At 47.9% G+C, this 10,533-nt stretch overlaps 1 protein-coding gene across 3 annotated transcripts in view; it reads right to left on the reverse strand.

Annotated features, from left to right (window-relative positions):
- Dag1 (dystroglycan 1) overlaps positions 1 to 7,115 on the reverse strand; it is a 61,094-nt gene extending 53,979 nt beyond the window's left edge. Inside the window, exon 1 of one of the 3 annotated variants that reach the window (XM_021205970.1) lies at positions 6,937 to 7,115. The gene's annotated coding sequence lies outside the window, so the exon portion shown is untranslated. Of the gene's footprint in view, positions 1 to 6,633 lie in introns of all 3 variants that reach the window. The other 2 variants (XM_021205968.2, XM_021205967.2) reach the window with 2 other exon arrangements.
- Positions 7,116 to 10,533: the final 3,418 nt, after the last annotated feature.

Below are 10,533 nucleotides of genomic sequence, written 5' to 3' on the forward strand. Positions count from 1 at the left end.
CAGTCGGGTGCTCTTACCTACTGAGCCATCTCACCAGCCCCTCAGTTATACATTCTTATTATTTAGAATATTGTTACTCTAATTTTTTCTTACAGTATTGATTCTGTCCAAGCTGGAAATGTAGCTGCTTGCTGACTGCTTGCTGAACTTGTATAAACCCCAAGATTTGATCCCAGCACTTATCAACTGAGTGTGGTGGTACACATCTGTGATCTTAGTACTTGGGAGCTACAGGCAAGAAGGTTAGAAGTTGAAGGTCACCTTTCATTATATAGCAAGTCTGGTCATCCAACAGTGAGTTTGAGGCCAGCCTGGACTACAAAGAGCCTGACTCATTCATTCATAGACAGACAAACTGACAAAGACAGCCAGACACACACACACACAGAGACAGACAGACAGACAGACAGACAATATATGCTTATAGGTATTATGTATCTGGAGCAGAGATGTAAATCCATAGTAGGGCATGCATAAGAACTGACTCTACAAAGTTACTGTCTGCCCTCCACATGTGTCATGCACATGCATGCTCTCAGAAACACACATCATACACAAATTTTAAAAGCATACACACATATATTTTACATACACATAAAAATTTAAATAAGGGCTGGTGAGATGGCTCAGTGGGTAAGAGCACCCGGCTGCTCTTCCAAAGGTGCAGAGTTCAAATCCCAGCAACCACATGGTGGCTCACAACCATCCTTAACAAGATCTGATTCCCTCTTCTGGAGTGTCTGAAGACAGCTACAGTGTACTTACTTATAATAAATAAATAAATTTTAAAAAAAAATTTAAATAAAAATACCAGGCATGTGCTAACAGTACTGGGAGAGCAAAGGCAGGAGGATTACTTCCAGTTCAAGCCCATCCAGGCCTACACAGTGAGCTCCAGATATGCCAGGACTAGAATGAGGCACTGTCTCAAACAAAAAAATCAAATAAAAGAAAACACGAGTCAAATGAGGTCCATATATTGCTTGAGTTGTGTACAGATTTACGTCACAGAATGACTTTATCACCTTTGCTATCTATAGTTTATGAACCTGAGCTACAGCAGCCCATCTCTCTCTCCACCTAGACCCAAAGACAAAAATTGCTTACTTACCAAACCCAAGCAAGATAAATAGGAAACCCTATTCATTAAAGCTAAATTAGGCCCTGTAGCTGGTGCAATTCTGTAAACTACTCTAAATCTCTATTTATAGAAACTGCTGTTTGAGCAGTATTACTAGTGATCAGAGTAAAGGGAGATGGACGGCCAGGACGAAGATTGAGGATGTGACTCAGAAAAACTGCCTCTTTTCTTCCATTGGATGCTTGGGGTTTTGGTTGGTGGGAGGCTGTCTACATTGACACAGTGCCTCACTATGTAGCACAGGCTGGCCTCCAATTTGCAGCCTCAGACTGAGACTGAAATTGCAGTACCATTACTCGAAACATAGGAAGACTATTTGAATAACTAAAGTACAGGCTTACAAAGACTTTAGTAAGAGTATGGGTGGTGGGTGATGCGTGCCTTTAATCTCAGCACTTGAGAGGCAAAAGTAGACAGATCTCTGTGATTTCAAGGCAGTCTACCAAGCGAGTGCAGGATAGCCATACCCAAAGAAACTGTCTCAAAAACAAACCAAAAACAACAACAAAACCACAAAAGACCTAGTATGAAATTATCAGACTAACTAAACTAGCAGGACCATCACCGTACTCTCAGCCTACAGTGTCAACACAGTCAACTGGAGGAGACAGAGTAAGAGGGCCTAGTAAGAAATGGTTTGGAGCTAAACAGTGGTGTGTGACTTTACTTTTAGCATTTGGTAGGCAGAAGTAGGTAGATCTCTGAGTTTGAGACCAGCCTGCTCTAGAGTAAGCTCCAGGACAGCCAGGGATAGAAGAAAGAGAAAGAGAAAGGGAAAGAGAAAGAGAAAGAGAAAGAGAAAGAGAAAGAGAAAGAGAAAGAGAGAGAGAAAGAGAGAGAGAGAGAGAGAGAGAGAGAGAGAGAGAGAGAGAGAGAGAGAGAGAGAGAGAGAAAGTTATGGAAGCCAGTCATGATGGTACAGACTCCTAATTCTACTGCTCCAGATACTGACACAGGAGGACTGCAAGTCTACAGCTAGCTTGAGCTAGTAAGACTTTGCCTCAAAAAAACAAAATTGGGGAATAAGAGGCAGCAATATAGTTGGGGTAGTTCAAGCTAAAGTCCCCGCCTAGTATGCACAAGTAGCTCATCAATCCTGCCAGTTACAAAGACACAAAGTGTTCTTTGTAGCCAAAGTGATAGCTCTTGAATTCCAAGTCCAGGTCCCACACACCTTCAAACTCCTTTTGACCTTATGTTTCTCTCCACCTCGCCCCTTATTACTAACCCAGTGGGTCAAGTCCACTAGCTCCCCACAAGACCTGAGCAATGACTAACACTAACGCTAATGCTACTGCTGCTTCCCTTTTTTATTTATGTGCATAGATGTTTTGTCTGCACATATACCTGCACACCAGGTGAGGGAACTGGATCCCAGTGAGCCACCATGTAGGTACTGGGAATTGAACTCAAGTATCTGCTAAGCCACCTCTCCGATCCTGACTAATACTTCGTTGGTGGTGGTGGTGGTGGTTGTTTTTGTTTTTGTTTTTCGAGACACAACCCTAGATCTGGAGTATAGACAGGATCCAATGCCCTCTTCTGACATCTCTGGTCATTAGGCACACATACAGTACATTTGGGCAAAACATACACATAAAATAGAAATGATTTAAGAGTCCTTGTCATTTTTGTAGCAGACCTGAGTTCAGTTCCCAGAACCCATGTAAAAGTAGCCCCCAATTGCCTGCAACTCTAGCTCTAGGGAGTTACAGCTTCCTAACTGTTATAAGGCACCTGCATGCATGTACACACACAGATATGTAACGCTAGCTCTAGTTACAGCTTGACACTCACTCCTTGGGTATTCTGGTAGGTTGGAGCCAAAGTGCTACATAGAGGGCCTTAGAAGAACTGGGCACCCTGAAGGTCTTGGAGCATAGCTGCAGTGATCAATTTTGCTTTTTAAGAAGTATTAGTCGGGGCTGGTGAGATGGCTCAGCGGGTAAGCACATTGACTGCTCTTCCAAAGGTCCTAAGTTCAAATCCCAGCAACCACACAGTGGCTCACAACCACCCGAAATGAGATCTGATGCCCTCTTCTGGTGTGTCTGAAGTCAACTACAGCGTACTTATGTATAATAAATAAATCTTTAAAAAAAAAAAAAAAAAAGAAGAAATATTAGTCAAGCCAGGCGTGGTAGTGCACGCTTTTAATCCCAGAACTTGGGAGGCAGAGGTGGGTAGATCTCCATGAGTTTGAGGCCAACCTCGTCCACACAGTAAGTTCCAGGATAGCCAGGGATACACAAAGAAACCCTGTTTCAAGAAAACCTACCTACCTACAAACAAACAAAAACAAGGAACTGGAGAGAGAGCTCAGCCGTTTAGAGCACTTGCTCTTTCCAAAGGACATGAGTTCAGTTCAGATCCCAGTACCCACATGGGGAAGCTAGGAACTGTTAACTCCAGCTCCAGAGGATCAACGCCCTCTTCTTCAGGAATCTATACCACTAGGCGTGCACTGACATAGACACAGATGCATACACAAAAATAAAAATAAGTGATTAAAAATAAACACATAAAAAGAAAAAGAAAACACAACAACAATAAATCCTGACTGTGTTTATGATAAAGTGTGGACGTGTTCTTTTTTCTGTGGCTCCATTTCTTCATGCAGTACAGAGACTTCAGGGAGCTGGAGCGCTAATGGCTCTACACTGGAGTGTGTGCTGAAGGCAAGGATTGGATCCCAAGCTGGGCAGGCAGGACTGCATGTACCTGTAACTCCAGAAGCAACAGTACTGGGGGTGGCGGGGGACAGATAGGCAGGTCCCAGGACCTATCCAGCCAGCTAGTCTAGGTGAAAATGATAAGCTTCAAGTTTAGTGAGAGACTCTGGTGAGTAATAGAGAAAGACATTCTCCTCTGGCACCCTCATGAATGTGTGCTAAGCCGCACAAACAGAAGTTCTCAAACATTTCCTACTGGTATCAGAACAACACACACAAAGCAGAACTACAAGGCCTTTAACTGCAAATGGTAGGTATATCCATCCATGCCATTACTGACCCAGGAAGTGGGAGAAACTACCTACATCTGTAAGGTAAAAGACAACATGCCAACCATGATGGCTGACCCTTTAATCCCAGCAAGAAGGAAGCGGAGGCAGAAGGCTCTCTGAGTTTAAAACCAGCCTGGTCTACTCAGTGAGTTCTAGGACAGCCAGGGCTAAAGCAATAAGACCCTGTCTCAAGGAAGAAAAAAAGGAAATACCACGCCCCAGGTTCAAATACAGTGTAGGTATGTTAGTTGGAAACATGGTCTCACAGCATAGTTCAGACTGCCTTGTGACCCCCAATCCTAGGGTCTTGTCTCAGATTGTTTGAATCCTAGGATTAATAGCTACCACACTACACCAAGCTAGAAGACTTTTATTAACAATCAAATGCTAGATCTCTTTTATAAGCAACAACACCAATCAAAGTAAACGTCCCCCAATTCCTCCAAGCCCCATCATTCTTAATACCTAACAGACAAGCAAACCTGTCAGCCGCCCACTCAGCAGTCAGGAGTTTTAAAGGTTAAGTATAGTGGCTCAGGCCTAATCCCTGAAGTCAGGGGGAAAAGGCAGAAGGGTCAGTAGTGTAGTGCCAGCCTCACCACTAAACCGGTTTAAACCAGCATGGGCTTCAAGAGAACAACAAAACGTTTGGAGGTTTGTTTGGGGGATTGAAACTTAGAACTTCACCCATGATATGCAGAATCTACCACATAGCTTTAAATCCCCACCCCCACCCCAATGGCTTTAAATCCTTGGTCATTCTTAGACTTTGGGCCTGAACATTCCTGACTTCAGGCTTCCTCTCCCACAGGCTGGCCATTCACTTTGCACTACCTTCTCAGTCTCCCCTCTCAAACAGCTCGTCCTCCCTCCTCTCAGCTGGCTGACTTTACTACCAGAGGTCCGGACATCTCTGACACTCCTGACATGCCACCAACATATCTCTTTCTAAACTAGATCTAGATTATGCCACTCAAATGATTAAAAGCATTCTCACACTCCTGTACCCTAAGAGGCTGGAGCCCTATGTGCAAAGAAGGCCCAGAGCTCCCACCTGTCCAGCTGGAAGACTCCCAGGCACTATTTTAGACCATGTACATGTGGTTCCGGGTGCACAAGCCTTTATGTCCCCCAGCTAATTCCTGTTGGCCCTAAAGGCCACACACAGCTCAGGAAGGCTCTCTTCAGGCTACCATGCAAGCATATTCTATAGGCAGCAGCTACTCATCATGAGTGAGTTCTGAACCCAAAATCAGTTAAGGACAAAGCAAAATGTATTACATGGGCCCCCAAGTCCTACCCAGAAGTCCTCAGGGAGTAAAGTCAAACATTTACTAAATGAATGCATTTTGCCAAAAATCAGTTTTTGAGAATGAGGACTTGTCCGATGACAATTTCAACAGAGGTACATATCATCGATGCTTTCACATTCCCACCCGGTGCATAGTGCTACTTAGTCCTACCTTCACACAGGATCCCACACGCCTTGCAACTAACTCCCTGGTGAAATCTGATTTCTCCAATAGCCCCTATGTCCTTTAAGCATGCTGACCATGTCCTTGACTTCAAGGCAGAAAGAACTTCAAGCCTCCATATTTAAACCATCGATCTGTACAACCCGTTACCGTGGAATTCTTTTTCTAAACTAGAACATTCTGAAAGTACGTCTCTAGCCCATTAAGCACAATATATACTAATATGATTGCAACACCCCATCTCCATCAGATTCCAAAACATCTGGAAGCACACCCAACTCTAGCTGGAGTTATGTTCTATAAACACCACCCTCACTTCACGAGTCTGGCTTCCACGCCAAGAACTACTTCTACTCGCTTATTTAGGGAAACAGCAGGCTGGACTCTTAAGTTAGACCTCTAGGCTATAAAGGTACTGTCCCAGACTACGCGGACCAATCAAAACTTCGTCATCACCACGAAAACTAATCTTGATGTAATTCAACTTAACAAAAGCTTCTCAAATTGTAGAGATTAAGAGGTGTGTTTTTAATTGCCCGTTGAGTTTGTCAATAAATGAACTTGGGAGTATGGCAAAGGACTGAGTCGACATGGTGTTCCCTCTGGGAACATTTTCCAAATATACTCGCAAGTGAACCTGATTTCCCAAATACCCACTGCAAAGGTAGTAAAGGAGGCTTCCACAGAAGCGCAACCGAGGGGGAGGAAAGAACCCCAAGACTCGGAGCAGCTCAAAGCAAGAGGCGGGGGCGGCGCCCTTCCCAGCCTCTGGCAGGAGCCCCACAGTAGAGATGCCTCCTAACTGGGCCGCGACCCCCACTGGAAACCCGGAGGCAGCCCGCAGGCCGCACACGCCCGCGGCCGAGGCACAGGCCCCGCGTTCCCGGGAGCGCGGGCCGGGGCCGAGGCCTGGCCCGTCGCCGCGGCGCTCAGCTCCGGCCTCGAGCCTTCAGCCACCGGACGGAGAGCCGAGGGGCGGCTCCGCACGGACGGCGGCGGCGCCGCCTCCTCACCCGCAAGGACGTCCGTGGCCGTGTCCCCGCCCCGGGCCGAAAGGGAGCAGCAGCAGGTGTTCCGCGGAAGGCTCGGCCGGCTGCAGCGGGGATCCCGGCCCCAGCAGGCAGGCAGGCACCGGGAGGCAGAGGCGGGAGGCGCACTCACCCAGCACCACGGGCAGGCCGCGGCAGGTGTTCGCTCCTCCGGGCCCAGGGACACCGCCGCCACTCCCCGGGGACTCCGCGCGAAGCTGCCGCCGCTGCCGCCCCCGAGCCCGAGGAGCGCGAGCGCCGCGCCGCAGCCTCCGCGCGATCACGTACCGAGCGGTGAGAGGGCGCCGAGCGCGAGGGCGGGGCGCGCGGCCGGAGCCTAGCAACCGCCTGACACGCGAGTGCCGCAGCCAATCCCACGGCCGACTCGGAGCGGCGCCGACCGGCCTTCGGCGCGCGGCCCGCTTCTGCCTGCGTCGCTGGCCCCGCAGCGCGCCGCACCCGCGCACAGGCCCCGCCCCGTCCCGCACCTCTCTGCCCATTGGCCTGTCACGCCCCCGCCCCAGAAGCCACGCCCCAACGGAGAGGCCCCGCCCCCGAAGTCGACCCAGTGGGTCCCGGGACACGCCTTAGCCGGTCCGGGTAGCTGGGAGCGCTTGCTAGCTGGGGTGGGGGAGGGGCACCCTTCCCAACTTCTCCCGAAGACTAAACCGAGGTATGGACAGGCCGGCGAACCGGTCCGGCCACAGCAAGCCACCACACAACTGCCTCCTAATTTCCTTCGAGCAAAAAGCAAGCGGTATCTAAACCATTCAAACACTCAGGAAGCGCCCTCCCAATTGCAAAGGAAGAGAAGCCTTCTTACCCTCTCCTTAATATGAATGGAGAAACTAAGGCCAGATCCGGGTGGGTGGGCAGGAAGGTAACCCATTTCTTTAGTGCTGGCCATACAACAGGCTTCCCCTCCCCCTCCTTGGAAAGCTAAAATCCATTGCCTCCTCTGGAGCTCAAAATAGCTCTGACCCGCTAGCACAGGTCACTCACCCTCGGTGGCCCACATTCTTTAGATGGGTGGTTACTGCTAGAATCTGGCCTCCCCCATTTATGGAGGGTCCTAAAGTAGCTCTTAACTCTCCTGGGGCTCCCCAGAGGGCCCAAACTCCAGAGACTGGAGATTTGACAAGTTACTAAACCTGACAGTGCATAATACCTGTGGAAATCAGAACTGTGGCGGGCTCTGCTCCCTTCCTAATTGACCCCACACTGCTAGAGTGAATCCATTCCTCCTTGGCCTAGGGCCAGGCTGGAGTTTCTGACACAAGCTGTTATCAGTAAGCACATTCTGAATACAGGCCCAGTGGCCACTCAGCCTGGGATTCCTGCCTAAAGGACCGGCAGTTCTCTTCAGAATGGTCTAGGAGAAAAAAAATTCAGGAAGAAATGCCCTACCTCAAATACCTGTTTGCAATTTCTCAATACTTACGTGACTAACTCATAGAGCCTAGAAAAGGAAGAGGAACTAAAATCCAGGAAAGCAACGGCAGAGCATCCCTTGGATGTTAATAAACTGAAGAGTTAATGGCTTCTCAAATTCTGACTTCTAAGACTGTACCATTTTAGAAAGGCTGAGAATGAGTTGGCCATGGTTGCTGCCATCTGTAATCTTTACACTCATAAAGCTGAGACTTAAGGATTGCTGTAAATTGAAGGCCACTCAAGGTCGCATAATGAGTTTCCGGGCCAGCTTGGGCTATAGGGTGATACCTTGTTTCAAAAACCAATCAGGGGCCTGAGAGAATACTTAGACCGTAAAGTCATTATTGATGACTTAAGTTGGGTCCCCACAACCCACATGGTGGAAAGAGAGAACCAACTCCAAGCACAATAAAAACACACACTAAATAAGATATAGGGGGCTGGAGAGATGGCTCAGTGGTTAAGAGCACTGACTGCTCTTCCAGAGTTCCTGAGCTCAATTCCCAGCAACCCCATGGTGGCTTACAACCATCTGTAATGGGATCTGATGCCCTCTTCTGGTGTGTCTGAAGAGAGCAAGAGTGTACTCATACACATAAAATAAATAAATCTTAAAATAAATAAATAAATAAGATATAGGGGGCTGGAGAGAGAGCTCAGTGGTTAAGAGCACTGAGTACTCTCTTCCAGAGGTCCTGAGTTCAGTTCCCGACAACCCCATGGTGGCTCACAATCATCTGTAATGGGATCTGATGCCCTCTTCTGGTGTGTCTGAGGACAGCTACAGTATACTCATTTAGATCAAATAAATAAAACTTAAAAATACATATATTAAAAAGCTGGGTGGTGGCAGCCTACCCCTCTGATCCCAGGACTCAGGAGGCAGAGGCAAGTGGATCTCTGAGTTCTATGTTTGAGGCCAACCCACCCGGTCTATAGAATGAGTACACAAGGTTACACAGAGAAATTCTGTCTCAATAAATACATAAATAAGATGCAACTTCAATACAAAACAGCAGAGTATATAGGGCCAAGGACACCTCCAGAGTACTGCTACTTGGCAAGAAGTAGAAGCAACCGTTCAAACCTTAGTTGAACACAGGGATTCCGAATTGCTCCTCTTAGTCCTTTTTTTTTTGGCATTGCTTTTGCTAAATGAGGCACAAACGGTTTCCAGGGCCACAGGGTTCTGTACTCACTACGGTGAAATGCTCTACCTGACTAGCAAGTGCCTAAGGGTAAGATAAGCTCCTTCCTGGCCCTAGAAACAAAATCAGTGTTTGCCTACAATCCTTGTAACCAAAGCTTTCCAATCCCTACCTCCCGACATTGGAATGCTAGCCCCCCAAGACAGCCCCCTCTCTCTCCTCAAGTCTTCTTGGCATGGCATATCCGACCTAGGTTTCCCCCCAGCCCAGAGCAGCCCTACATTTTCGACATCTTTGCTGTCTTTGGTTTTGCTTTAAGTTGAGGTTTCTTCCCACCCCACCCTAACCCCCTTTTTTTTCAGGCCCTAGAAAACAGGAAACCTGTTCTGGCTGAAAGGTAGCACCAATCCTTGTGGGCCTTGACAGCCATCACGGGAGCTGATTCTAAACGGTTTAGAAAGGTGCACAGTTTTTTTTCCCTGGTCCTCTAGATTGGTGGAGGGCTGCAATGTTAAGGCGCCGTTAGTTACTTCCCTTAGTTTCGATAGCCTTTCTCCTCCTTAGGGACTGCACAGCCCATTCTCCAGTTCAGCAAAGGGTCCCCAGTGACTCAACCTTGGAACCCCAGCAGGGAGAGCCAGCCCAAGCCAGGTAACTTAGTTGCTCCTAGACGGCAGGAAGGCAGAGCCAAGAGTTCAAAGCCCCATGCTGTAAGTGCCTGAAGAGGAGATTAAGTGACTGCGACCTAGGCTCTTCTGACCTGGGAGACCTGGTGGTCTGTCCTCAGCACCCCTAACCTTTCAGCCACACACTCTTCCTCCTCGGAGAACCACCCCAGCCTAAGGCTGCAGGAAGAGGAAGTCAGTTTTGTAAGATTTGTTTCTTCCACTTAAATGTGAGCCCTTGACAATTTGCTTGCCCTAACATTGTAACCATCACCTAATTATAGCTATATAGCTGTATATGGTAGGGGTTAGGATTTGAGTTGTAACTAATAAGAGTCTGTCTCTAAAATAAAGACAGGAAGAACAGGAGTTAAAAATCCAACATTAGGGCTGGTGAGATGGCTCAGCGGGTAAGAACACTGACTGCTCTTCTGAAGGTCCTGAGTTCAAATCCCAGCAACCTCATGGTGGCTCACAACCATCCATAATGAGATCTGGACAGCTATAGTGTACTTATGTATAGTAATAATTCTTTAAAAAAAAAAATCCCGCCTGGCGTGGTGGCGCACGCCTTTAATCCCAGCACTTGGGAGGCAGAGGCAGGCGGATTTCTGAGTTCAAGGCCAGCCTGGTCTACA

The sequence above is a fragment of the Mus pahari genome, chromosome 10 (genome assembly GCF_900095145.1).
Source record: "Mus pahari chromosome 10, PAHARI_EIJ_v1.1, whole genome shotgun sequence".
NCBI lineage: Eukaryota > Metazoa > Chordata > Mammalia > Rodentia > Muridae > Mus > Mus pahari.